This window comes from Amblyomma maculatum, chromosome 4 (genome assembly GCF_055883805.1).
Source record: "Amblyomma maculatum isolate TAMU_Amacu chromosome 4, ASM5588380v1, whole genome shotgun sequence".
In the NCBI taxonomy this organism is placed as follows: Eukaryota; Metazoa; Arthropoda; class Arachnida; order Ixodida; family Ixodidae; genus Amblyomma; species Amblyomma maculatum.
Window position 1 is genome coordinate 84,095,213 of NC_139347.1, and position 24,854 is coordinate 84,120,066.

General features: G+C 46.5%; 1 long non-coding RNA gene across 2 annotated transcripts; it reads left to right on the plus strand.

The window, feature by feature from the left end:
• The first annotated feature begins 11,448 nt into the window (after positions 1 to 11,448).
• LOC146191547 (uncharacterized) lies at positions 11,449 to 19,527 on the plus strand. 2 transcript variants are annotated; one of them, XR_014706356.1, is made up of 3 exons: positions 11,449 to 11,619; positions 11,697 to 11,867; positions 19,256 to 19,527. It is a non-coding gene; the product is annotated as an uncharacterized LOC146191547 (long non-coding RNA). The 2 variants fall into 2 exon arrangements; XR_014706355.1 differs by having other exon boundaries at positions 11,717 to 11,867.
• The last annotated feature ends 5,327 nt before the right edge of the window (positions 19,528 to 24,854 follow it).

A 24,854-nucleotide genomic window follows, 5' to 3' on the forward strand; every position in this document is an offset into this window, starting at 1 on the left:
TCGGACATTGTACTGCTCGGGCCAATTTTGATCGCATGATCGATTCGATTCTTAAGTGGAAAACTTGTCTCTGCTATTTAGATGACATTGTCGTTATCTCTTTTGATTTTGAGAGCCACCTTCTCCGCTTCGAGTGCGTGTTGAACTGTTTAACTCAAACCGGGCTCCAACTTAATCTGAAGAAGCCGCTTCGGCGCTCGAAAACTCACGAGTTTATGCTACGCCGCCTCCAAGGACGGTCTGCTTCTTGATCCTGTCAAAAATGTGCGTCATCGCTGAGTTCCAGAAGCCGTCAATTAAGAGGAACTCCGCAGCTTTCTTGGCCTATGTGTCTTATTTCCGATGTTTTGTCCGGATTTTCGCCACTATCATCGCTCCTCTGACTAACCTCCAGCGCGGCGACAACGACCTGAGCTGTTGGTCAAACTCCTGCGACATCGCGTTCACAACCTTGCGCCGTCTTCTCGTCTCACCTCCAATTTTAGGTACTTCGATCCAACTGCTCCTCGTGAGTTTTCAATGCCAGTGGCGTTGGCCTTGGCGCTGTTCTGATGTACCGCGAACCCGTTTTTGAAGGATACTTTGTTGCTTACGTGAGCCGTTCTTTGACAAAAGCAGAATGTAATTACTCTGTCACAGAAAAGCAATGCCTAGCCATCATCTAGGCGAGTTCCAAGTTTCGACCTTACGTGTAAGGCTGCCCTTTCGACATCTTCACGGATCACCATTCCTTATGTTGGTTGTCCTCCTTGAAAGACCCTACAGGCCCGCTAGCCCTGTGGACTCTCCGTCTTCAAGAGTACGATATTCGTGTCATCTACCACTCCGACCGCAAGTACAACGATGCCGACGCCTTGTCCCGCTCTCTTCTATCCCCTCTCAGCGCCTGCCGTTCCCGCGCGAATGCTCTTCGTTGATACGTCCCTTGCGCAACAGGGCCGGTGACCATCAACAAGGTCGATAGCGTCTCTGATCAGCTTTCACTCGAATACATCGGCCGCACTAGTGCCTCGTGCTATCCGCTGCCAGTCTGCTCACTTCGCCATTCGCGACAGCCTCCTGCACCGCCGTAACTACACATCTGACGGTCGAAAGTGGTTGCTTGTCATCCCTGCCCATTTGAGGTCAGAAATTTGAGCATTATTTCACAATGACCACCGTGGTGATGATCCACAGTACCTTTAAAACTCATGGCTTAGCCTCCGCTATTATTGGAGTGGTATGTCTACCTACGTTCGCAAGTGCATCCACTAGTGCACCGACTGCCAAAGTCGCAAGTCTGGCCTTCCCACTTCACACCTCAGTCGGCCCAATGTAGCCTCTTCCTTACCTCTGGCGACCTTTAGACCGCATTAGAATCAACCTCTATGGAATGCTTCCATATACTGCAGTCGGCAACCGCTAGGATATTGTAGCCGTTGATCACCCGACGCGTTACGTTCAAACCCTGGCTTTCCCCTAGGCTATGGCATCCCAAATTGCATCTTTCATTTCGCACCAATTCATTCTGCACCGCGCGAACTCTTAAGCGACAGAGTGCGTGCCTTTGTTTCGGCAGTATTGGAATCGCTATTGTAAAAATGTAACATCGCTCACCGGAAGCCAACGGCATACCATCTATAGTCGAATGATCTGACAGAAAGGTTTGACCGTACCTTGGGCGACATGCTCTCCATGTTCGTCGCGCCTCACCATTCCGACTGGGACCGGCCCCTACAATTCGTTACGTAAACTTATAACACCGCCGCGCAGACCACTACTGGTTTCTCACCGTTTTTTCTGCTCTACGGACGCGAACTTTCCTCTCTGCTGGACACGATCCTCTCTTATCGCTTTAAGCGTCCGAATGCACCATTGTCTCTGAAGCTTCCATGCACGCTGAGGAATGCCGTCGGTTCGCTTGGTTATTGACGTCTGGATTGCAGGGGCACCAAAAATCTCGCTTCGACTCTGGCCCCACTCCTGACAACTTCCAACCCGGCTCTCTCATCAAACTTCGCGTGCCATCTATGATCGCCTGTCTCTCCTCCGAACTTCTGCCAAAATGTGTCTGTGTCTTCCGTTTCTTCGTCTTCTCTCTAGCCTCTTCTTCCTTTCCTGACGCCCCGAAGCACGTGACACTTCCCCCCTCGCAGACGAGGCCCCAGGACAAGCAGTTTAAGAAAGGTGCCGGGGATGGAACCTTTTTAGTCGAGCGACATGCACCACCTGGATCCGGCGTGAGCATCGGCCACTTTCGGTGCGGCGTGAAATTACATAATTCACGTCACTCAGGCGCTCCAAAACGACAAAAGGGCCGCTATAACGAAACAGCAGCTTCTGGGTTAAACCACGCTTGCGCAGCGGCGTCCACAGCAACACTAAATCACCGGGCACATAAGAGACATGTGGGCGTCGGTTGTCATAACGCTCCTTCGAACGTTCCTGTGAGTCCAGGATGCGGAGGCGGGCAACGCGGCGAGCTTCTTCGGCTCGACATAAAGTAGTGGCGATAGAAGGCTCGTTGTGGAGGGAGAAAGGAAGGATGGTATCAAGACAACTGCGGGGAACTCGAGCATACAGGAGGTAAAACGGACTGTAGCCAGTCGTCTCATGCTGTGCAGTGTTATAAGCGAATGTAATAAAAGGGAGGATTTCATCCCAGTTCTTGTGCTCAGAGTCCACGTACATCGCCAACATTGTGGTCAGAGTGCGGTTGGTCCTTTCAACAAGTCCATTCGATTGCGGGTGATACGGCGTTGTATGACGGTAATCGCAGGTGCATAGACGAAGGAGTTCTTCAATAACTTCAGCAGTAAATTGGCGCCCACGGTCACTGATCAGAACTCGAGGAGGGCCATGGCGCAGGACGAGAAATCGCAGAAGAAATAGGGATACTTCGTAAGCAGTGGCTGAGGGTATTGCGGCTGTTTCTGAATATCGAGTGAGATGGTCAACACATACCACTATCCACCGGTTACCGTTAGAAGATCGCGGAAAAGGACCCAAGAGGTCGATGCCCACCTGCTCAAAGGGTGTGGTCGGAGGCGCAATAGGGTGCAGCGGTCCAGGTGGACGGGAAGTAGGGAGCTTGTACTGCTGGCACTTGACACAACTGGCTACATAGCGCTGAATGACTTGACGCATTTTCGGCCAGTAAAAGCGTTCCTGTGTGCGATGAAGGGTCCGGGCGACAACCAAGTGGCCCGACGTGGTATCGTCGTGCATCATTTCAAGAACGGGAATGCGGAGGTTTTCCGGCACGACGAGGAAAAAACGTGCACCTCCGGGGTTAAAATTCTTCTTGTAAAGTAGGCCGGCACGAACGCAGAAACGCGCATCTCTTGAATCATGAGCGGTAGAGAAGAGCGGTGCCAAAGTCTGATCGTTGCGTTGTTCTGTCTGGAACAGTTGAGGGTCAGGAAACGTTGCAGAGATAGAAGCCAGGTAGTCATCAAAGTTGTCATCATCACTACCAGTTGATGAGAGCGGCAAGCGTGACAGACAGTCAGCGTCAGCACGTTGGCGGCCGCTTTTGTATGCCACAGTATGTGCAACCGCAATGCCCATCGAGCGAGCCGGCCGCAAGGGTCGCGAAGATTTACGAGCCAACAGAGCGAATGGTGGTCAGTGACGATGGTAAAAACATTGCCATATAGGTAGGAACGGAATCGTTGCACCGCAAAAACCACTGCGAGGCACTCTTGTTCAGTAACGGTGTAGTTGCGCTCCGCCTTGCTCAACGAACGACTAGCATAAGCTATCACGTGCTGATCGGTGCCATGACGCTGGATGAGCACAGCACCAACGCCTACGCTACTAGCGTCGGTGTGAACCTCGATGGGGGCAGAAGGACAGAAGTGACGTAGGATAGGTCCTGATGTCAGAAGGAATTTGAGGTGGCGGAATGCAGAGTCGCAGTCAGTAGTCCAATTGAACGGTGCATCTTTGTGCAAAAGGCACGTGAGCGGGTATGCGGTGTCAGCGAATCTGGGCACAAAACGACGAAAATAGGAACACAGTCCTAAAAAGCTCCGAAGCTGCTTCACTGATTTCGGTGCTGTAAAGCTGGTTACAGCCGCAATCTTCTGAGGATCCGGCCGAACACCATCCTTATCGACCAAGTAACCAAGAACAATTGTTTGGCGTTCGCCAAAGTGGCACTTCTTAGAGTTGAGGACGAGGTCTGCTCTCTCAATGCAATCGAGAACGATGGCGAGGCGGCTATTGTGTTCCTGAAAGGTCTTGCCGAAGATCACAACGTCGTCCAATTAGCACAAACAAATTTTCCACTTGAGTCCGCGCAGAATGGTGTCCATGAATCGTTCGAACGTGGCAGGCGCATTGCACAATCCAAAGGGCATTACGTTGAACTCATACAGACCATTGGGGGTCACAAATGCCGTCTTTTCTTTGTCACTTGGGTTCATCGGTATCTGCCAGTACCCCGATCTCAAGTCCACCGAGGAGAAGTATGACGCCGAATGAAGACAGTCGATTGCATCGTCAATACGTGGAAGTGGATATACATCTTTTTTAGTGATGGCGTTAAGGCGACGATAGGCCACACAGAAACGCCATGTGTTGTCTTTCTTTTTAACGAGAATAACTGGAGCCGCCCAAGGACTTGAAGATTCCTGGATAACGCCACGTTGGAGCATGTCATGAACTTGATCGTCAATAAGCTGACGTTCGGCCGGAGACACACGATAGGGCTTCTGTCTGATCGGGCGAGAAATTCCAGTATCAATCGAATGATGGATGCGAGAATTTGGAATCGGTGGCTGATGATCTCTGGCGAAGTCGGAAACCGAAACATGCTTGGAGAGCAGGTCTGTCAAAATTCGGCGCTCCTGTGCTCCCAACGCTGTGTTTATCATTGCCTGGATTCGAGATTCTGCAAAATGAGATTTCTCTTCAGGAGCATGGTTACTTAGTGCCGCCACGTAATTCGACACACCTTCCTCGTAATGAGCGAGCCTCGTGCCACGAGGCAAGACGGCTGGCTCGTCTGAATAGTTTACAGTCCACAGCAAGGTGTGGCCTCTGGTGACTGAAACTATGCAACGAGGCACCAAGACACTCTTCTTTGCGCAGGCCAGCGTTGTAGGTTCCACTACGGCGTCGAAATTCTCGCTCAAATTCGTAGATGAAATAACTTGAATGAATTCTCCGGACATCACAGGTACAACTGTATCTTCAGACACAGAAAACGCTCCTAAATCGAGCGACGAGGTTTCTACAAGGGCCGACATCAACGCAGTATTAAGCGAGATCTGTCCACTACGGCAGTCTAACGTTGCACCACACTGTTGCAAAAAGTCTATACCTAGAATTACTTCATGCGTGGAACGAGGCAACACTGTGAATTCGGTTCGAAACGCTTGGCCACCATCTCAACTTTCGCATAGCACACACCCAAAGGCACCAATGATTCACCGCCAACACCACGGAATACCACAGCTTGATTCACGCTAAACATCACTTTATGTCCTAATCGATTCTAAACTCATAACAGAGACTGTTGCGCCAGTGTCAATTAGTGCCATGGTGGGGATGCCGTCAATGGATACTTCGAGTTTGTTCTTTAACATAAACGCAGGCAGATGTATTGGGTACGTTGATTTTCCGGCGACCTCACCCCCATCGGCCGCGTCTTCTAGTTTCCCGAAGGGGAAGAAGGGCGCCGAGGAGACGGAGATTGTCGCTGTCTTTGGGTTGGCGGCGTCAAGCTGCGGTTCGAAGCAGGCGATCCGTTTCGCATCTGTGCCGTGCGGTATGTATCCAGAGTCTGTGTCGGATGAAATTCAGTGTCGAAATGATTAGAAACGTTGGGCAGCGGTCGATGATCTTGTGGTAGTAGGCCCCGCCGACGGCAACACCGGGAGATGTGTCCGGTCATGCCACAGCTATAACACACGGGTTGCTGGCGCCACCGGTCCGAGTAAATGCGGGCGGAAACTGGTTCTGGTTGGCGGTAGTAATCGGGACGGTATTGCTGACGAACCACCTGGCGTGTGTAGGTGGTTCTTCAGCCCATCCGTGGCTGAGAAGTGCTTAAATCGTTCTGTTGTCTGCCCCCGCCAAAGCGTGATGCATTTAAAGCCGGAATCCAGGAAGTTGATGGGGTCGCGGGTTCTGCTTGCAGCGCGCCACCGTCATACTGGTGTTCGTCCCGGCACGCAGAGTCTTTGTCACGCAACAATTCTTCCCGCACAATCCGGCGTATCAGATCAGCCATGGACTCCGGAGCACTGACATCAACGTTCGCAACAGATGTGACGTTGGCCAGTCGCCCAAATTTAGGAGTGATACGGCGCAACTTCAAGGTTTCGAAAGTGCGGCAGTGCCTGATGAAGTCAGCTGTAGAGTTCAAATTGTCTTTGCTGATAAGAAAATTATAGACATCTACAGCGATACCTTTAAGCAAGTGCCCCACTTTATCTTCCTCGGACATCCGAGGGTTTACCACCTTGCATAATTTCACAATATCCTCGATATATGCGGTGCATGTCTCGCCAGGTACCTGGGCCCGCTGCATCAACGTTTGTTCTGCGCGTTTCTTCTTCGCGGATCCGTCGCCAAAGCAGTCCTTTATCTCTTCTGTGAAACAATCCCAGCTGGTAAGCGAGTCTTCATGATTATCAAACCAAACTAGGGCAGTGCCTTCCAAGAAGAACACTACGTTCGCTAGTTTAACGGTCGCGTCCCAACGATTGTACCGGCTCACCCGCTCGTAGTTGGTTAGCCACTCGTCGACGTCCTCGTCAGGTTTTCCACCAAATGTGCGCGGCTCGCGGTAGTGCTGCCAGTTGCTCACCGCAGGTGTTGTTCGGTCAGCGTCGCCGTCTTGAGCCATGTTAGATGGTAGGGGTGGCAAACCAGCGAGCCGGCGGCTTCGTCGAAGACAACGGGGATCCGTGTTGATCTACCCCGCACCTCCACCACAACTGTTACGTACTCAGTACGTAACGGGGGTGTTTATTAGTAGTCTAAAACGCTGCGAGTCACGCAAGGAACACCAGCACACACTACTGTGTCTTCCGTTTCTTCGTCTTCTCTCTAGCCTCTTCTTCCTTTCCTGACGCCCCGAAGCACGTGACAATATTATGGACCCTATTGCATCCTCGAGCACACTCAGGCAATCAACTACATTGTGGAATCCGTGAAGCCACTCGCTGATATCCGCCGACGTTACCGAGACACTGTCCATGTGGGCCGCCTCAAGCTGTACCATGTCCCATGCTTGTTGTCATAGCCGTGAGCCGCCAGGGTGGCTCGTCGTTTCGCCGGGGGTGGTTTTAAAGAGGAAGATAAGCTCCGGGAGCAGGTGCACCGCGAGAGCACGGCGCGAGACCGAGTCGTTAGCACGAAAGGCTAGGGCAGTCGCTTTGGCGAGATTTCTCTCGGGTCCTCTTCCCTACTAGAAACCTTGTTACAAAATAAACAATAAAATAGTCAAAAGGCAACTTCATTTCTTTGAATTTTGCGAAAGCGAATTAAGGAACTACAAAAGCTTGTACTACTAAACATTTGTCCTCTCAATGTCTTTTGCAATATATGTATATACTAAAATAGGCAAGACTGGCTAATCACTATAACTTTTCTCTGCTAATGAATACATATAATTCAACTACTTTATAAACAACATTATGCGTCCACGAATGATCCCTGCTAAACGCGATCCAGTTGTGTAAAGCACAATGGTTTAAATATTCGCATGTTCACCGACGACTGAATTGTTTATGGCCCACTCACTAAAATTGTGGAGTATGCTTAGCTGCTTTTCGTTGTGAAAACGCTGCAGCATAGGAGCTTCATTGCTAGCTGCATGCCCTGCCATATACAACAATATCCAAATATAATACCCGGCATGCATTACCTCCCACATATTTTAAATTGATTAGAGTACAAGATCATCCTGTGGCAGCGCCCTCTTGTTTCTACATTTCACCAGTGAGGATGGATGTGGGAAGGAGGTGCACGAAGTCACTGTCCGGACAAACTCGTCCCTGCTCCCGAACTCGCATATTCACAGAAGTGACGGAGAGTCGCCGAGAGCAATATTCGCTGTTTCCAGTCGCACGCAGCGTGACAGGAATGAATAAGTACACAGGACAGCCGTTTCTGACCCACAAGCATTCCTTTGCCACTCAGGGAAACAATGAAGAAAATAAAATGAAATAAAGAAGCTCGTTCTAAAGGCAAGGGACCCGCTGAAGAAGGGTCGAATACAAAATAATGGGGTGGGGAGATGTCAGATAACATATCAGAGCCTGCCACGTATTTATTTATTACATTTTTTTTTCGCTCTCGGATACTCTCGGTGACCGTTCGTGCGAGCCGGTTGAGATGTCCCCGTGTCCGGAGACAGCGGCCGGTGGCGCAAAACCGGAAGCTGCGACTTTCAGCAGCCTCTCGAAGGCGTGTGGTGAGCACAGTCGCCTTCACTTAGAGAGGGACTCCAGCGACCGTGTGAATAGACCGAAAGGAGATTTTACTTTCTCTACTTTGCCACCTGCCACTAGTGGCAGCTGGGCTCTTCCGTGTACCAACCTTGGCTGGTGACAGGTAGATAACGTGCAGCCCCTGGCTTCGACTTTGGTTGGGTTAGGTTTATGCTTAACGTCTCAAAGGGACATGGGCTATGAAAGACGCTGTAGTAGAGGGCTCCAGAAATTTCGACCACCTGGGGTTCTTTAACGTGCACTGATATCGCACAGCACACGGGCGCCTTGTTTTTCGCCTCTATCAAAAAGCGACCGCCGCAGCATGGAGTCAATCCCGCATCCTTGGGAACAGTAGTCGAGCACCCTAATCACTACACCACCGCGGCGGGCCTCCGACTTTGATATACAATGATTGTCTTACATTATTGCATACTACCATCTTCCAAACAGCACCTCAAGACAACTTTCATTGCATCTCGGTAAGATTTGATGATTGATTAATAGAACTTAAACCTCAAGAATGTGAATGCTCATGCTTGCCCCGTTCCCGTAGCCCATTTGACTAACGAAAGAACAGCACGTTAAAACGAGGTTGAAGGAATATACGCAAATACAGGACAGGCGCTGACGGACTGGCCCGTCCTGTGTTTGCGTCCCCATCCTGTGTGTGCGTGAATTCCTTCGTCGTCGTCTTTTTGCGCCGTTTTTTCCCCACTTCACCATCAGCCAACTAGCCCACGCACAAGTCTTGATTCAACCCATTTGACTACCCGTACGTAATGCCTAATCTCCACGTAGAGTTGTTTTCATTCTGTAACTGATGAGATATCACCTTGTAAAATTACCTGACGCAGTCTAGGCACACCACTTATGTAGTTTTGTCGGCTAATGACACCCTTCGATTTTGCTGCTTCAAATTCGCCACGTGCCTATACACGTAAGACTATTAAGATAAAAATATTCTCTCGGATTTCTCCGACTCATAATTTGAATGGTGCCGTAAGTTCCCTTTCCCCAACCAGACACCGCATGATCTGAGGCTGCTTGTTTCGGCAATGCCTGGACATGTCTCTCACCTAGGTGAGCTAAAGAGGGCACAGAATTGGCACACCATAAGTGTACTGATTTCCCTCTGGAAAGTAACCTATTCCATGCTTTATTTACGTCTTCAGGATATCCTGGTGCCTTATCCTTCCTTGACTATAGTTAACCTATATTCACCAGAAAAATTCCACGAAGGCTGCGGTACATGCCAACCAACCGAAAGCCCGAACAAAAACCCTGACATGAAAGCTTCATGTTTTGTAGCACTGTTGCAATGCCCTGCTACGGCATTTGTTTCTTTTAATGCGTAGGCATTTCTAAACCACTGCCTGAGCGATGCCCTCTGTCCGTAATACATACCTAATTGCACCCATACTATCTGAAAAAAGTACTAGTTCAAAGACTGTAGTAGTGAAACGTAGTTATTATCTAATTATTTAGGGGTTAGTTACGTAACGTTAGTCAGTTCAGAGCTAGTTAAATGCTAATTACCACTCATCCAACCGCAAGATAACAAGATTAGGGCAGCAATAAAGCAATTTATTTCATTTAACCATACTTGCTTATCCTACATAAAACATAACATAAAAATAAACATAACATACAACATAAACATAAAAAATTAGCCACATCTTTTTGAATGCATTCATAGGCGATTTTTTCAGAATTTAAGCGAAACTTTTTACTCATAGATTAATTGCTTAGTCTTCCGCCCACCTCTCACGTCTTTTTTTTTTTTTTTTTTTCGCAAAGTGTAATTTTGTAAAAGTGCTTTGATTACATTTGAGCTGTACAAATCCCCGTCTTGTTTATGGCTGTGTAATGATCAAACAGGCTAATTTGAGCGCCGGTGGTGGACATTATTGAGCTATGAGTCACTGGTCGCCTTTTTTTTTTCTTTTTTTTTTTCGGAGTACACTATACCCTCAATCCTTCTTTGGTTTGGTTCGGTCTGGTTTGTAGGGTTTAGCGTCCCAAAGCAACTCAGGCTATGAGAGTTGCTTCTTTGATAAGCAAGGACTGAGGCTGTGCCTCACAGTGTCGACGCTGCGCCCAGCTTTCTTTCAGATCACGTTACTTGAGCCGAAATCTGCTAAAGGCAATATGATCAGCGCTCATCTAGCATCCTTTCACCTACCTGCTTTCGTGTCTTGCCACCGCTAATGGCCAGAACAATCAATTTTGTCTGCAGAGCTGACCTTTAAGCGACTCAGTGTCTCTTTTTCTTTCTTATAGTACCCGCATCTCCCATCACTTCGCAACATCTAAATTTGAAGGGCCGGCATAAAAAAAAAAAAAAAAAAAAAAAAAAAAAAAAAAAAAAAAAAAAAAAAAAAAAACTAAAAACGTATTATAGCATGTTTCGAGACAGAAGAGGCAAGGACGTGCACAAAAACTTATACTAAGCAATAACGCAAGCGCGCGCGCGTGTGCATGTGTGCGTGTGTGCGCGTGCGTGCGTGTGTATGTGTGTGCACCCTCAGAGGCGTTCCGATAACGGCAGTATAAAAGTCTTCAAAGTCAGTATATTTTTTACATTCCTCGACTGAGCGCTGCAATACATAAAGAAAACATGTGGTAAAACCCCCTGTTTCCACGCATTATTTAGACACAGCTTGTGATATACAATCTTTCTCGTCTTCTCCTATGGCGTCCTGCTACAACAATGCGCCTCACTAGACGGAAATGTTCTCGGGTTCCAAGTACTTTCCGAAAAGCAAGGACTAAGTTGGAGAGGTGATTGTATTACAACTTTTGTTATGTTCAAAGCACGCCGGTTAAGCTATATCAGGGCTTAAGAACCTGGAGATTATAAAAGAAGAGAATATGACATTTCTCAAGTGACCAAGCTATTTGCCTCGTTGCCAAGAAAGCGCAGCCCAGTGACGAGTTATTTGCTTGCCCTATAATGCGTGACGTTTTTCGTGGCATTCCAGCTTGCGACTTTAAAAGCCAGAAGGCCAAGTTCAGACGCTCGTTCGCTGGCTACACAGAATGATTATATTGAACAGCCACGTACTGTCTCTGTTTGGAAAACCTTTACTTTGATGAAAATTGTGATGGCACACGGGCGGCACACATAAAAGCAAGAATGTTAAGAAGAACGCATTTTCCTCTCCGTGCTAGAGTCAGTCCACAGAAACTAGTAAGTGGATAATACTTTCCTAAAAACGAGGTATTTGCTTTAATGTTTATGAGGTGCGTACGTAAAATCATGTCCAGTCTCTTAATTCTCTTTTTAGGTGCTGCTGAAAAAGCCTGTGGTGGTGTCACACCTTAATCAATATGGTGGCGCCCCTTCTGGTTGTTTTACTTGGTGGTCACGGGTGGCGATTGGTCATGTGGTCTGCCAGCATCTTGAACGACTCGTTGACAGATAACAATTGTGGAAACGTTAGTAGCAAGAGCTAACGCTCCTAAATGTGGTCCGAAAACTTCAGACCTGTCAAGCAGTAACGTCATCATCTTGTTGAGCAGTCAGCAAACGGGGTCGAATCTGAAAGGGAGTCTTGAAGTACGTGACGTAACACGTGATGTATTACGCTGGTGCAATAGTTGAAGTAGGTTTGATTACAGATTAAGTTGAATTGCAGTGCTTTACGTGTAAATTGTGTTGTAGTTCATTGTATTCTTTTGGGTTATGGTGAATTAAAACATACTACGGTAGTGTTGATGAATTAGAGTCGGATTGGGGTGGATTAGGCTGCATTAAGGTGGATTATATTGTATTACGGTAAATGGCGGTGGAATAAGACTGGATTAACTTAACAGAATTACGATGGATTACGCTGAATTAAGGGTTTATATTAGCCGTTCAGTGAATGGATTGAAAAGAAGGCAGTGCTGCCGTTTTATAAGCATGTCAGTATTCAGACGTGCCCTTTGTAATTTCTTCATCTCCCGCTGGGCTGTTCCCAGAGCGATGAAATATCACACTAAAAGTGGGTCCACCGAGTGTAAGGAAAGTCAGTGATACAAATAGGCACTGAATCGACGATTACCTTCCGCCAAAACTAATCGATATATAATCGACCCGGATCATGTATCGTTCCAGATATTGGCTATTGAAGATGGCCTCCGTATTCTTCCACTCGAAACATAAATACTACTCGTCATAATCACACCGCTCGCGAAATTGTCTATAGAAAACTAGGTTCGGATTTCTTTGTTTTTACGCTTGCTTACCGCGGTATACAACTACAAAGCAGAAGAGAGCGAAAATAGAAATGCGCCGCGGTCTCCTGTCGGGGCAGGTGAGGACTCTGCCTGCTTCACTATGGCGCTTCCGAACCAATCATTGCCCCCCGTCGCAGTCTCTACTGCTGACGTCACCTGCGTGAGACGGTGCAATGTCTGGGGACTACGACAAAAGCCTAGCACCACGGAGCACCGCGCGGCGCCAAAGTAGGAATATTTCAAAATTTTCCTGCAAATTACAGCTGGCGTTTGACGAAACGCTCTGTAGTGTTTCATCTGCATAATTCACGCGTGTGATGGTCAAGTCCCGAACTCCCTTACAGGCTGCCTTTAAAAATTTCATACACTATGGGCCATGCTTTAAATTATGCCAATCGCCACTTTTCAATAGGAAAAAAGGGCATATTCTGGATAATCTGAGAAAGCCTGCGCGTTCAGAAAAATTCGATGCAGTAGACAACTTGTTCACGCCTATAGCATTCATTTCAATATAGTGACAAAACCAGGTTTTCAAACACGTGATCAGTTGATGTTACATCGGCAGAAACCTTCTGCTTAGAATTTGGTGAAGGAAAACAATTTTATCGCTGCCATCCATTCGATTTCTCGTAACTGAGTCACATTGTGTATAAAAAAAAAAAAAAAAAAAACAATTCTGGCTTCTACTTTTACGTTTAACGGTCCGCTAAAGAATTTATATCAAACGGAAGTGCCAGATATAGTACTTTTTTCTCACTCATTCTTTCTTAAATAATTGAAGAGTATTTTTCAGTTTATTTGCGTGGTTTCTTGTTCCTTTGTTTCGGGAACATTCCACATGAAGTGAATTGTTATGGACGTCTATTCTCATTTGCATTGCTGCTTGCCTTGGAAAGGAGGCTGAGGGTTGTAGTCAAGTTAGAAAGATAGGGATGAGGATGGAAGGCAAGGATTTTAACCAGAAAGGCCTCCGGTTGGCTACCCTACATTGGGGAAAAGGGATAAGGGGATTAAAGAGGGGAAGAGAAAAGGGACGTGGAGCACAGTCAGAGTTTGTCACACAAGCCGATGGCTGTTAGGTAACTAAACAGTGCCTTGCATGCCTTGAAGGCGGTTGACTGCCGTGGAAACGGACCAAGGATCTTGTCCGCCGTTAAAGGGCGAGAATCGAGGCGGTCCAGCGTACAACGCAGCTCATGTCTTTCACTCACAAATCTAGGGCATTCACATAGGAGATGTTCCATTGTCTCTTCACAGCCACATTTTTTACAGGCAGGGCTGTCGGCCGTTCAAGAACTGATTAGATTAACTGAGCCATCTGTGTAGACATGTATGCAATTTTGATGTTTGAAGTTCAGATAATCCAATGTCAATTGATGAAGACCAGGTGATGACATTCAGGCTTTCTACGTAATTCCAGGAATATAAATTTGCATCCTCGGTTCATATAGATTTCATACGGGGGAGCATGGTCTAACAGCAGAGGTAAACTGCGAATGAACATAGTTGCGATGAGCTTCTAACTTTGGCGAATGCAGTGCTGGGCCTAATTACTGGAAGGGTTGGCAGATGATGACTGGGGACTCTTGGTAGGTGCCAAATATGCGTTTTCATTGTGTCAACTGCAATATGTGTGGTAACCGGATGATCCCGGGTGACAAGAACAGTCGCTGCTGTTGAGGCACATTTGAGGAGTCCGAGGCATATACGAAGAGCTTGAGCTTGCCGACTTTGAAGTGTCCTGAGGTTCGTTTTTTGAATGCCATTAAATAGGGGGAAGCTGTATCGCATGTAGCCCTGAAACAGTGGCCGGTACAGTTGTAGCACCGAGTGAACAGGTGTGCCCTAGGACTTTCTCCCGAGGAAGGAGAGAACTTGGACAATCGCTACAAGGTTTGTTCAAATTTTTTCTGAAATGAGGACTCCACGAAAAATTTCTGTCAATGACAACTCCATAGAATCGGTGGCTTTTCTCGTAGTGAACGAATTTACCATTGATGCATATGGGGTAACGTGACATTATGTTACGTGTGAATGCCCAAGGGGAACACTCCTCGGTCGAAGTATCTAGATATTGCAGACGAAGGTGCGACGTCAATATCGTTGAAGCCTTTTGCAGCCTCGAACGAACTTGGGACGAGTCACACTGAATGTCCAAATACATATATCATCTGCACAGAGGGAGATTTGAGCAGATTATGGTAATTAGTCTAGGAGGCCGACGAGAGTAAGGCTGAGCACTCCACCCTGTGGAAATCCACCTTGGTACGCCTTCAGTCTGGACGTAAAAGGGCCTCTCTGACAGGTAGCTGCGTATCCAGCTAAAAATGCAGCTTCTGATCTCAGCAGCTACCAGGCCATCCAAAATGGTCTGATGTGTTACGTTGTCGTAGGCGCCCTTGATGTACAAAAACAATGCTACTGTCAAACGTTTCAAAGCCTTTTGGTGCTGAACAGACGTTGCGAGGTCAACCACATTTTCGATAGAGGAGCGGCCACGGCGAAACCCGGACATAAAATCCGGATAAATTTGATCGCTCCAGGTACCATTCTACGCGTGTTAGTAACATTCTTTCCATGACTTTATCGACGCAGACGGCCAGTGCAATTGTATGGTATGGCTCAAGGTCGAGTGGTGATTTTCCCGGTTTCAGAAGTGGAATCCGACGACTGGTCTTCCCTTCTTTAAAAACTGTGCCATCACACCATGGCTTACTGTAATTATTCAAAAGATACCGTCCAACTTCCTGGCCCAGAATAGGTAGTGTGAAGTATGTCACACCCTCGGGCTCAGGCGATGATGACTTTCTACAACATGCCAGAGCAGCATAAAGTTCCTCCATGGAGAAGGGAAGGCCCATTCGTGAATCCCGTGAAGGTGGAACGTCGCAGCAATGCAGCGTTGTGGATGGGTTCAGTGCGAATGTTATTCTTGAGCAGAAATCTTGGGCTACCATCACTGCGTCTTTGGTGGAGCTCGAGAGATTTGAAGGGAGACGCTGTTGAGGGGACGTGCGAAGGCCCCGAATGACACTATGAACGCGTGACAAAGGCTTGCGTGGATCTAGCTTTTCACAAAAAAGGCCTCCAGCGTCATGTCTGCAGGGATTGGACTCTGCGCTGAATCTTTTTCTGCGTGCCCCTTGCTTCTCTGAGGTGTAGGTGCGACTTTGTACGTTTGTATCTACGCTCTGCCCTCCGCCGAAGTGATCGCATTCGTTGTAACTTAATGTCGAAATCGGTGCAGTTGGCAACTTGGTTAAATGAACAAGTTCCATGGCCTCCTTAATTTTTTCTTCAAAACATGTGGAGAATCCTTCTGTGCAGGCATCCTTTATTCAGGATTTAAAAGCTGCTGTTCATACGTTTGGCTAAGGGGGATGTGGGCTGTTAATGTGTGTGTGTGTGTGTGTGTGTGTGTGTGTGTGTTTGTGTGTGTGTGTGTGGATGCAGTTAAGTTGCTTGCTTCTAAACTACTGCGTACATGAATGAGCGGGATTTTGGGAAACGCTTAACTTTAAATGGTTCCGTTCTTTCGTACTTCTAACTATAATTATCATGCTTAGAGTGAACTCGCAGGCGAAAACTTCATGTTTGTGACAAGCAAAGGGTAGAGGGATTACGAGATCATAACTAGTTCTCTGAAATGCGTAAATGCTCAAATATTAGTTGTGGTTTGACCCTGGTTAACACTAGCTGAATTGCGATAGCAACGGTGGAAGCTTCTTTTGCCTGCTACATTATTCCCCTATCACGCCCCATCAGTGTAAGGTGCTATATTATTAGGGACACTTACGCTCATTCTTTAAGAGTATGATGCGAGAGCGTAAGTTACCAGTCTTCTTCTTCTTCTTCCTCCTCCGTCTCGGCTGTTCAAGGTGAAGCGTGGCCGGGACTACGCGACGGCTCGAAACTTGGCGCAGTATTGCTATCGCAATAAAATTCAATTTCGACATGCTGTGAAAGTATCCCCAAACAGCGTGCAATCAAAAGGGAGGGCAACGGCCTGGAATGCTTCACCGAAAATACGCACGTGCTCACATTCGTCGCAGCTAGTTACAACGCTTGATATACTGACGAAGAGTCCACGGTGCCATCTCACGCACGCAGAGTTCTAGCAGCACGGTCGTAGTGGGCTATCCATTACTAAGGGTGCACTCATGCTGTATATGAGCTATTGAGTTCTGTGTTATGAAAAACCTCTGATACCAAGGCCCATTAGTAGCTAGATAAAAAACACGACGCGAGGAGGAACTATCGATGAAAGTTAGGTCCTTCAACTAAGCTCTTAATGGGGGCGCCTCATTAAAAACTCGACGCACTAAACTGAGTTGGTGCTAAAAGCTTGTTGATTATTTTGATTAGTTTCGCTTGAAACTAGTACGCTCCTGCGCAACCTTATCATTCTTTTTCTGGGTTTCTCGCTCGTTTGTCAGCTTTCTTTTTCCTTTTTTGTTTTAATCAGCTTTTATTCAGTTTTCATGTATTACCCTTCTTGGTGCCGATCGGTGGGATGTCGTAAGCCGCGGCAACAGTCTAAATTGATGGCTTGTCCGAAGTCTATTAGAAAACATCCAATGGCGACTTTTAAAAATAATTTTTATTTGCATTTTTTTTTTCAGTGTCATAGCGCTCTTTTCAAAAGAACCCCGACGACCTTTCACTTTGAACATGAGGGCATTGCCTCCCATCGACGAATTTGCCAAGGATGTCGTCGTGTTTGCTGGGGAGGGGAAAAGCTGTCCTTCGTCACACACAGTTGCAAAAACGTACTCCGACCTTCGTAATCGCAACGAAGTACCTGTGGCTACTTGTTATAAAACCAGAAAACTGAAGAAGCCGAAAGCCGCGTCTGATAGACAAAGTGTCGGAGTACGTCGGCGTAGAGTGGTTTCGACCGTCACAGGAATGAGAGGGCGCTGCCCCAGAGGAGTGCAGGCACCCACGTGCTTTCTGGAAGTTATTAAGAGTGGACTTTACCTGTAGCCTGACGCTCTCATCAAGTAGGTTCGTAAATTTGATTTTTGTTTTAGTGATTTGAAAGTAGCCCAGAGAGTAAAACTTAGCTATCTGCGATCCTGCATTATGAATGAATTTTGTTTTTGCACGGCAATTCAAACTTATTGGGAATGATTCGAGTTTAATTTACCTAAGGCTCCAGTTTTCGCAAAAAAGAATGTTACAGATAACAAGGTTTTCAAATTACAAAATACGCATTTCATGGATGCTTACGGCATGGCCCAAAATCAGTAATAAGCTTTTGCAGACGCGGTAAAAAATATCAGGGATCAAAACTGGCACGTTAAGCTAGTCATCTTACAGCTATATTCATGGGACACTAAGGGATAATCTCCAAGAAGACTGCTCTCAGCAGAAATTCATCTTCTGGCTCTTTCTGGCTACATTGACTAACTTCGTCAGTAAAATATATATTTGCTGGTGAGAAGATTGGTGGTAAGAATCTTCTTTGCAATGGATTCCTCCCATTTCTTCTTTATTGAAAAGAACGCGTTGCCACAGATTTGACGTTAGGGGCGCTGCAGTCTAAACTCTTATTCTGAGTCCAAATAAGTTTCGCTTAAAAATAGACTTGAAGTAGAAATTTTTGCAAGTTTCAATTTTAAATGGAACCTATGTGGAAGCAGATTGAGAGCGTATACTGAGGGACCCACGGGCTGAAAATGATCTCGTCAAATAAATCTAATTAATCGAACTGGCCTGCGGCGACGTCACCTACAACTCGTTTTCCTGTCTGTCCTCAATGATAAAATCTCCATTTTTTCTTGCAGTTGGCCCTTGTGGGGGAGTGAGCGGTATATGACACAGGTAAACTGCCCTTTTCCCCCGGGGCCTCTATAACAATAAATTTCCAGAACAGACTTGGCGAATCCTTAAATCCTGCGATGCATATAGTTAATTCAGTTCGTATCCGCTTGTTTCCTTTAAAACCACCGACACGAATATAGGCTGCAATGATCAAAAGGTCGAACGGCGCCGCGTGCGGGCTCGGGGAGTTTGAGGCAGCTGTTGACAACAGTTCGGTTTGGCCTTGCGTCAAATTATACTTCAATTACTCTATGTTAGCGGCAGTGAAGATTTGGTCCTTCCGCCGCTTATACAATAATACAATAATAAGTTTATTTCCAGGTTCAACTGGAGGGTTTCCCGGATAAAAACTGCCTTCGCAGCTTGACAGTGTCCAGGAAACCCTTACAAGCAGCAGCAGACGAGTGGTGAAGGAAATCTCCAAATCTGTCATATATACAGTAGTCACATTCAATAACAAAACATTAAATACACATGGAAATTCACAATAAGCTTTAGCCCTCGCCTGCGTCCAGTGACGGAGAAGCGGTCGGATGACTCATCACTGTTATTCGGCAGCAGTTCCAGTCCAGAGTCTCCGTGGTCTTTTCTCACTCATAGATCAAACCTTAGTGAAAATACCGCGGATGCAAGCATGACGAGTGAGGTACGATTTTGTGATGCCTCATCAACGATGCGCATGTGATACCGTAATTTACGAAGATAGAAAAAAAATTCCTCGGGACGCCACTGTGGCGTATATTTGACACAGATTACGAACGTTCATTTCTTTATTCCAGATGAATACAAGGCTACCAGCAACAATGGCAAAACGGCACAAGCTCAAGTCCGCAAATTGACCTCGCACGCGTTTTCATCTGATTTCTCTTGACAATCATTACCGTGACGTCATTGAAGAGAGTTAATATACAGTCGACTTGTCCAATCAACGTTATGCTTGGGTTGTCGTTGGCCTTATTTCCCGTTACGCATCATATAGACATATGTTATGACTGATTCCTACAGGTGCCTCTCTAAATAAATGAGACATTAAATCAATGCTACATGCCTATGACAGTAAATAACGTGGTCCAAGTGATGGTCTGAGCGATGGTCTGAGTGATGGTCTGAGTGATGGTCTGAGTGATGGTCTGAGTGATGGTCTGAGTGAGTGGTCTGAGAGAAGCAGAAATGAATGTTGCCATTAGAAGCTGTGTTACTTCGAAAGAATTACTTTGTAACTCATGATACAAGGTACATAACTATATGCATCAGGTTGTTCTTAGTGAAATTGGCCGACCGTTGCATCGGCAAATGAGGAGCGGTCGGTTTATAAAAGGTCATTTGCAAACGAGCACCATTACATCACTGTCAAATGAAACACAAATGGAATAACTTAAATGCAGGCATTAAAAAACAGAGCTATAAGCTCCTAGATATAAAATCCAAACAGATTTCGTTCTGCTCGTAAAGAGGTGTTATTTCTTCAGGAAAATGAAGATCAGTTGTGACATAGTTCGCCCCCCCCCCCCCCCCCCCAAGTAAAATTCCGCCTTCCTACGCGCGATTCAGTTATTGTACTCAGGTTTCAGTTGACGCTGTCAGCAGCCATTGTTAGTGAGCACTTGGGCTTGACCCAGATCGAATCCCTAAATGCGTACAAATTACGGTAATTATGAGTGCTTTATTGCGCATTCGCTTGCAGCGTCAGCTACACCTACGACCCACGCAGACCACTATTACAATTACTTTCGTATGGTCCCTAGTACGGCCTTTTTAAAACGTCCTCATTAGAAACTACAAATTTACAGTGACCTCAGCCTTTACATGTCGACGAAAAAAATGCGGTTCACAAAAGAATTCTGCAGTGATCACTACTTGAGCATGTCCAGCCTTGAGGGTAACAAAACCTCGCCTTCGTATTTCAATGCAAAAGCGGCGCAGCGAGAACCCGGTCGTGCAACCGCAGAACAAACCACCACTTTCCGTTACTTCATCAATTGTCGCATTGTCCAAGAAGGCGCACACACAGCGGCAGTTACAGGTATCGGCGTATGCTCACGGCTTTCGTCTTACTGCAAAGCTTTACCACTGCGAGAAAAACGAAATGCGGGATGCTTGAAACACATAACCCATGGTTTACGCGGACTCTTGCAAAAGGTAATACAACAACACTGCACCGCCGCTGCCGCAGCTTTCCCGCATGGAGAGATTTTGTTCTGAACCTACGCAGCATACATTATATAACTGTATTATGAGGGTAATGCAATAATTTGCTGCTTTTAACGCAGTTTAAAGCCATCCTTGGTAATTTGACTCTATTCCGGGTCAACTAAGTAGAGCATTGACGATAGAAATGGTGCCTATAAGATCATGCCCCAGCGCAGTGCACCTGTCTGCGACGGTTGAATAAAAAAACCTTACTCGATAGTTGTATCAGGAACAATATCAGCGGTGAAAGTGTGATGCTGGGAAGGTTCTCAGAGTGCTTTCTTTGTCAACAAAAAGTTTCACTTTTTAAAGAGGCGAAGTAATGCTTCGTGTAAAGTCCCTTTTCGGTTTAATTTTCACCAGGGTGCAGATAAAAATACTGTTAAGGCATTACGTGTTTTTTTTTCTCCGAACCTCACTTTAAATCCTCCGAATAATGAAATGTTTACGTAAAATATACTAATATTTAGACGAGGTTCACTGCCCATGCCCGCTTACGTAGATAAATATTCTCCGACAGACAGTGGCCGCGGCGACCTTACTTGCTGTGAAAGCCTTCCAGGCACTACTTCGTTTTCTGCGAGTGTAGGTCTTATATGATAGGCTGTGATTTTACAGTGTAGGTTTCGGCTACTGACTTTCGTTACATTCTTGCTGTCTTTTCTCCTTCACCTTGTGGGGTAAGACTTGAAAAGTGTTTCGTTATATGTTTGTGGCTCGTCGCCCATATACCGCGGATTCAGGCCAGAAAAAGCCGAGGGCACAGCAAGAGACACTGCGTGCCTGAGCTTCTGTGCCGAAGGAAGCAAGAGTACAGGCTTTAAAAACACGTGCTCATTATACAGAGCGCTGCTTTAAAAAACATTGCACTAGCCCCACACCTCGTTACATCTCCCAAAACAGCCGCACCAGCCGAAAGCGGTGGCACGAAACCGCATGCTCGATGCAAAGGCTTACTCACACATTCGCGGCGGAGCTAACGGAGCTCGCAGGCTGCACGGCCAACGAAAAGATTAAAGCGCGTGTGACATATTACGAGGAACGATAACGGGGTGCGAGGAGCACATCTCGATGCCACATGTCGTCGCCATCGTCGCTGGCGGGCGAGGACGGAGAACCGTGCCAAATTAGGACCTCCCGACTGAGAAGCGTCGGCGCCGCACAGGTGAGCGCCGGACTCCTTTCGGGCCTGCTGGACTTGAGAAAGCATACAAGGGCCGCGCGTTCACAACCCATGGTCTCCCGACCGAAGCTGAAGAACCCGGAGGGAAAAAAGTACGCACCTGCTGCTGCCCGAGTCGATGGCGGTCTCCCCGCCCGCTCTCTTCCCGCGCGCGGCCTCGCATCGAAACAAGAGCCCAATTCACCACCAGGAAGTGGCACAATTTGGACGCGAGGTCGACTTAGAAAGAACGGAACGGATGTTGTAGCAACAGCTCTCAGAGGAGCTTTCTTCAGGAGGTGCCTGTCCCCTCCCTCTAGCAGTGACTCCTCAGGGGGTCTCTAGCTAGTGAAACAGCAGCAGCGGCCGCGTGTTTCGCGTCGATTAGGAACCACAATCTCAACCTTTTTTATATTCTATTATCCCCTTTTCCTTCAGTGCAGGATTGCAAAATGATCTTTCTTGCAGTATAACCTTCCCGCATTTCTACTTTTCCTGAAAGAGAAACGCCCTCTTCCACATCGAACATCTCTTTCTCTTTGTTATTCTTGGAGCGTAAGATTACTACTTGCATGCGAAACTTCACAGTCATGTGGCTCCGAACATTTGACCTTGAACCCTCGTGCCGGCTGCAGTACTTACTTTCGTTGTACACTGAATATCGTCGTCATCACCAAGTTCTATCTGCTCAGCTCGTTCATTTCACTAAGGTGAATAAACCATACACATTCGCTGTCTCACAGAATGCGACCAAGGTCCCTATGCGTAGTGTCGGGCGAATCTACCAGGCTCCTAGGCTTAGGAGGGAGCCACTTTCTCTGAAGGCAGATATCGCAGCCTTTTCAGTCTGGTTTTTGAGACCACCGAATAACGAGAAGCCAGAGAAGCCTGTTTGTTGCCGAGAAGCTTCCCAAGCGCTGAAGAGAGCCAAGGTCGAAGCGGCAGCAGCGACTGCGGTTGAAACCGATGGGCTATGCCCCTAAAACTTAACTGCTGTAATCTTTTCTGCATTGTATCTTTGTAACTAGAATGCTCAGAAACGTCCCCATTTTTCCACCGGACTGACATTTATAATAGGTTATTTTTGTTCAGAAACATCGCGATACAGCCACTCTTCATATTTTATGGAACGAACTAAAGCAGGGACCTAAATGTGCTTTGCCAATTCGGCGCTCTAAGTTTGCAAGCTGTTTTCCCATTTCCTCTCTTCATCAACTTGTCTCCTGAAAATGACTTCAAAGGGGCCGCAATGCTCTTCGAGAGCCGCGGTGCGGCCGCTGTTTGGCACCCATTATCCCCCTGTGCCTCCCCACCCTTTTCCAATCTTCGCATCAAGAGGCGTAAAGAAATACCGACTTCTCCGCTTTCCAAGGGAGCTGAGCACGCCTGACATAATTAGATGCTCTAGATAGCTCTGGTGCTTTCAGGCAGCGGACAAAGCACATGTTTGTATTGCATGCACCGGGCTGACCAAGCTAATATGGCACTTTCCAATGGTTCCACGGTGCATCGGTTCTGTAACCTTGCTTTTTTTGTTGTTGTTGATTAGGTGGGAGACCCATTTTGAGCAAAGTGACTCGCTATGGGCTGCTGCGTTTTAACATGGCCCTTTAGCTTTGAAGCGTACACATATTAAATTCAGATTACATGCCCCTTCAAGAAGTTTTCACTCAGCTTTTCTTGATATAAACGAAACTCAATATCGGCCTTTTACCATTTGGTCATCAGGTGGTTCCTACCATTCTACTTTGGTGGTGGCTGGCGTTCGATTAGCGCGTGACTTTTCGTCCGAATGTACTCTTGTGTTGTATCGCACTTTTAGTTTTATTACGAATGCTAGCATTACCCCATATCAGGGCGAGTAGGATGATGGGAATGTGCGTACCTGCGTTGCTTCTCAGGGTAGTACGAAGTCGTATTATGCTATGGTGCGCAGCCTTCATTCACTTAGTATGACATCATAGTCAGGCACAGCCCCTGAAAATTCTAAAAACCTGCGAAAATGTCCTGAATTTTGTATTGCTTTTTAATTTCGGAAAGGTTATATACTTCTACGCCTTGGGCTGGCGTCATCATAGCACTGCTAAAAGTGGTAGCCACAGCGAGAGGCTATATATTGTAAGCTTTCATAGCATGTCTAGGCTTAAGGTGGCGGCACAACAATGCACGTAATTTCGCATCTTCGTTCTCTTAATCTTGCATGACGTCTTCTGTGTTGCTTTTTTTCTATCACATTCGTGCTACATTTGTGCACTGGTTGAAGTAAAGTTTATACTTTTTGTCTTGGGCACTTAACAATGGCAAATGTTATGTTCCAGAATCTGTAAACTGTAAAAACGGTGCCCATGTTTACGAGCAAAAACAAAAAGCCATTGTTTTGTGTTCGTTCCGTCTACTTGCTGCCCATGGAATTAAACAGTTGTCTGTGGCGGAGAGGACATCATCATATTATGTTCGACTCTGTATGGCATGACCGAAGCGTACGCCTCAGGCTTTACTGCTTTAGCTACACGAGACCCCGCTTTGAAGGCTGCTACAACGGTATATAATAAAGTCAACACGGCTGGCAGGAAATATTTGGCTTTACCCCTCCTAAACCACGGTTTTATATTGTATTTACGTGGAAAACGAAATGCAGATATCAAAATTGTTGCAGGCTTCAAAGAAAAGAAAACAAGAAACAACTCTTGGGAAAATGCCTTGGACGCACGAGACTTTTTTGCAAAAAATTAATACAATGAAATTGTATTTTTTAATTATTACACCTTTATCATAATCTTACGTAGGCTCGAAATATTACCTCCAGCACAATTGTGAAATTTTATACAAAATTTTATACAAAATTTTATGTAAGTATTCAGTTTGCGCCAAATTAAGCAGCGCATGCCAGCTTGCCGTGGTGTTGAAAATGTTCAGCTTCATCTGCGTTTCCCACAGAGTGTTCAAGCAATTTATGTTTTCATCCTCTTTCAATTTCTTTCTTTCTTTCTTTCTTTCTTTCTTTCTTTCTTTCTTTCTTTCTTTCT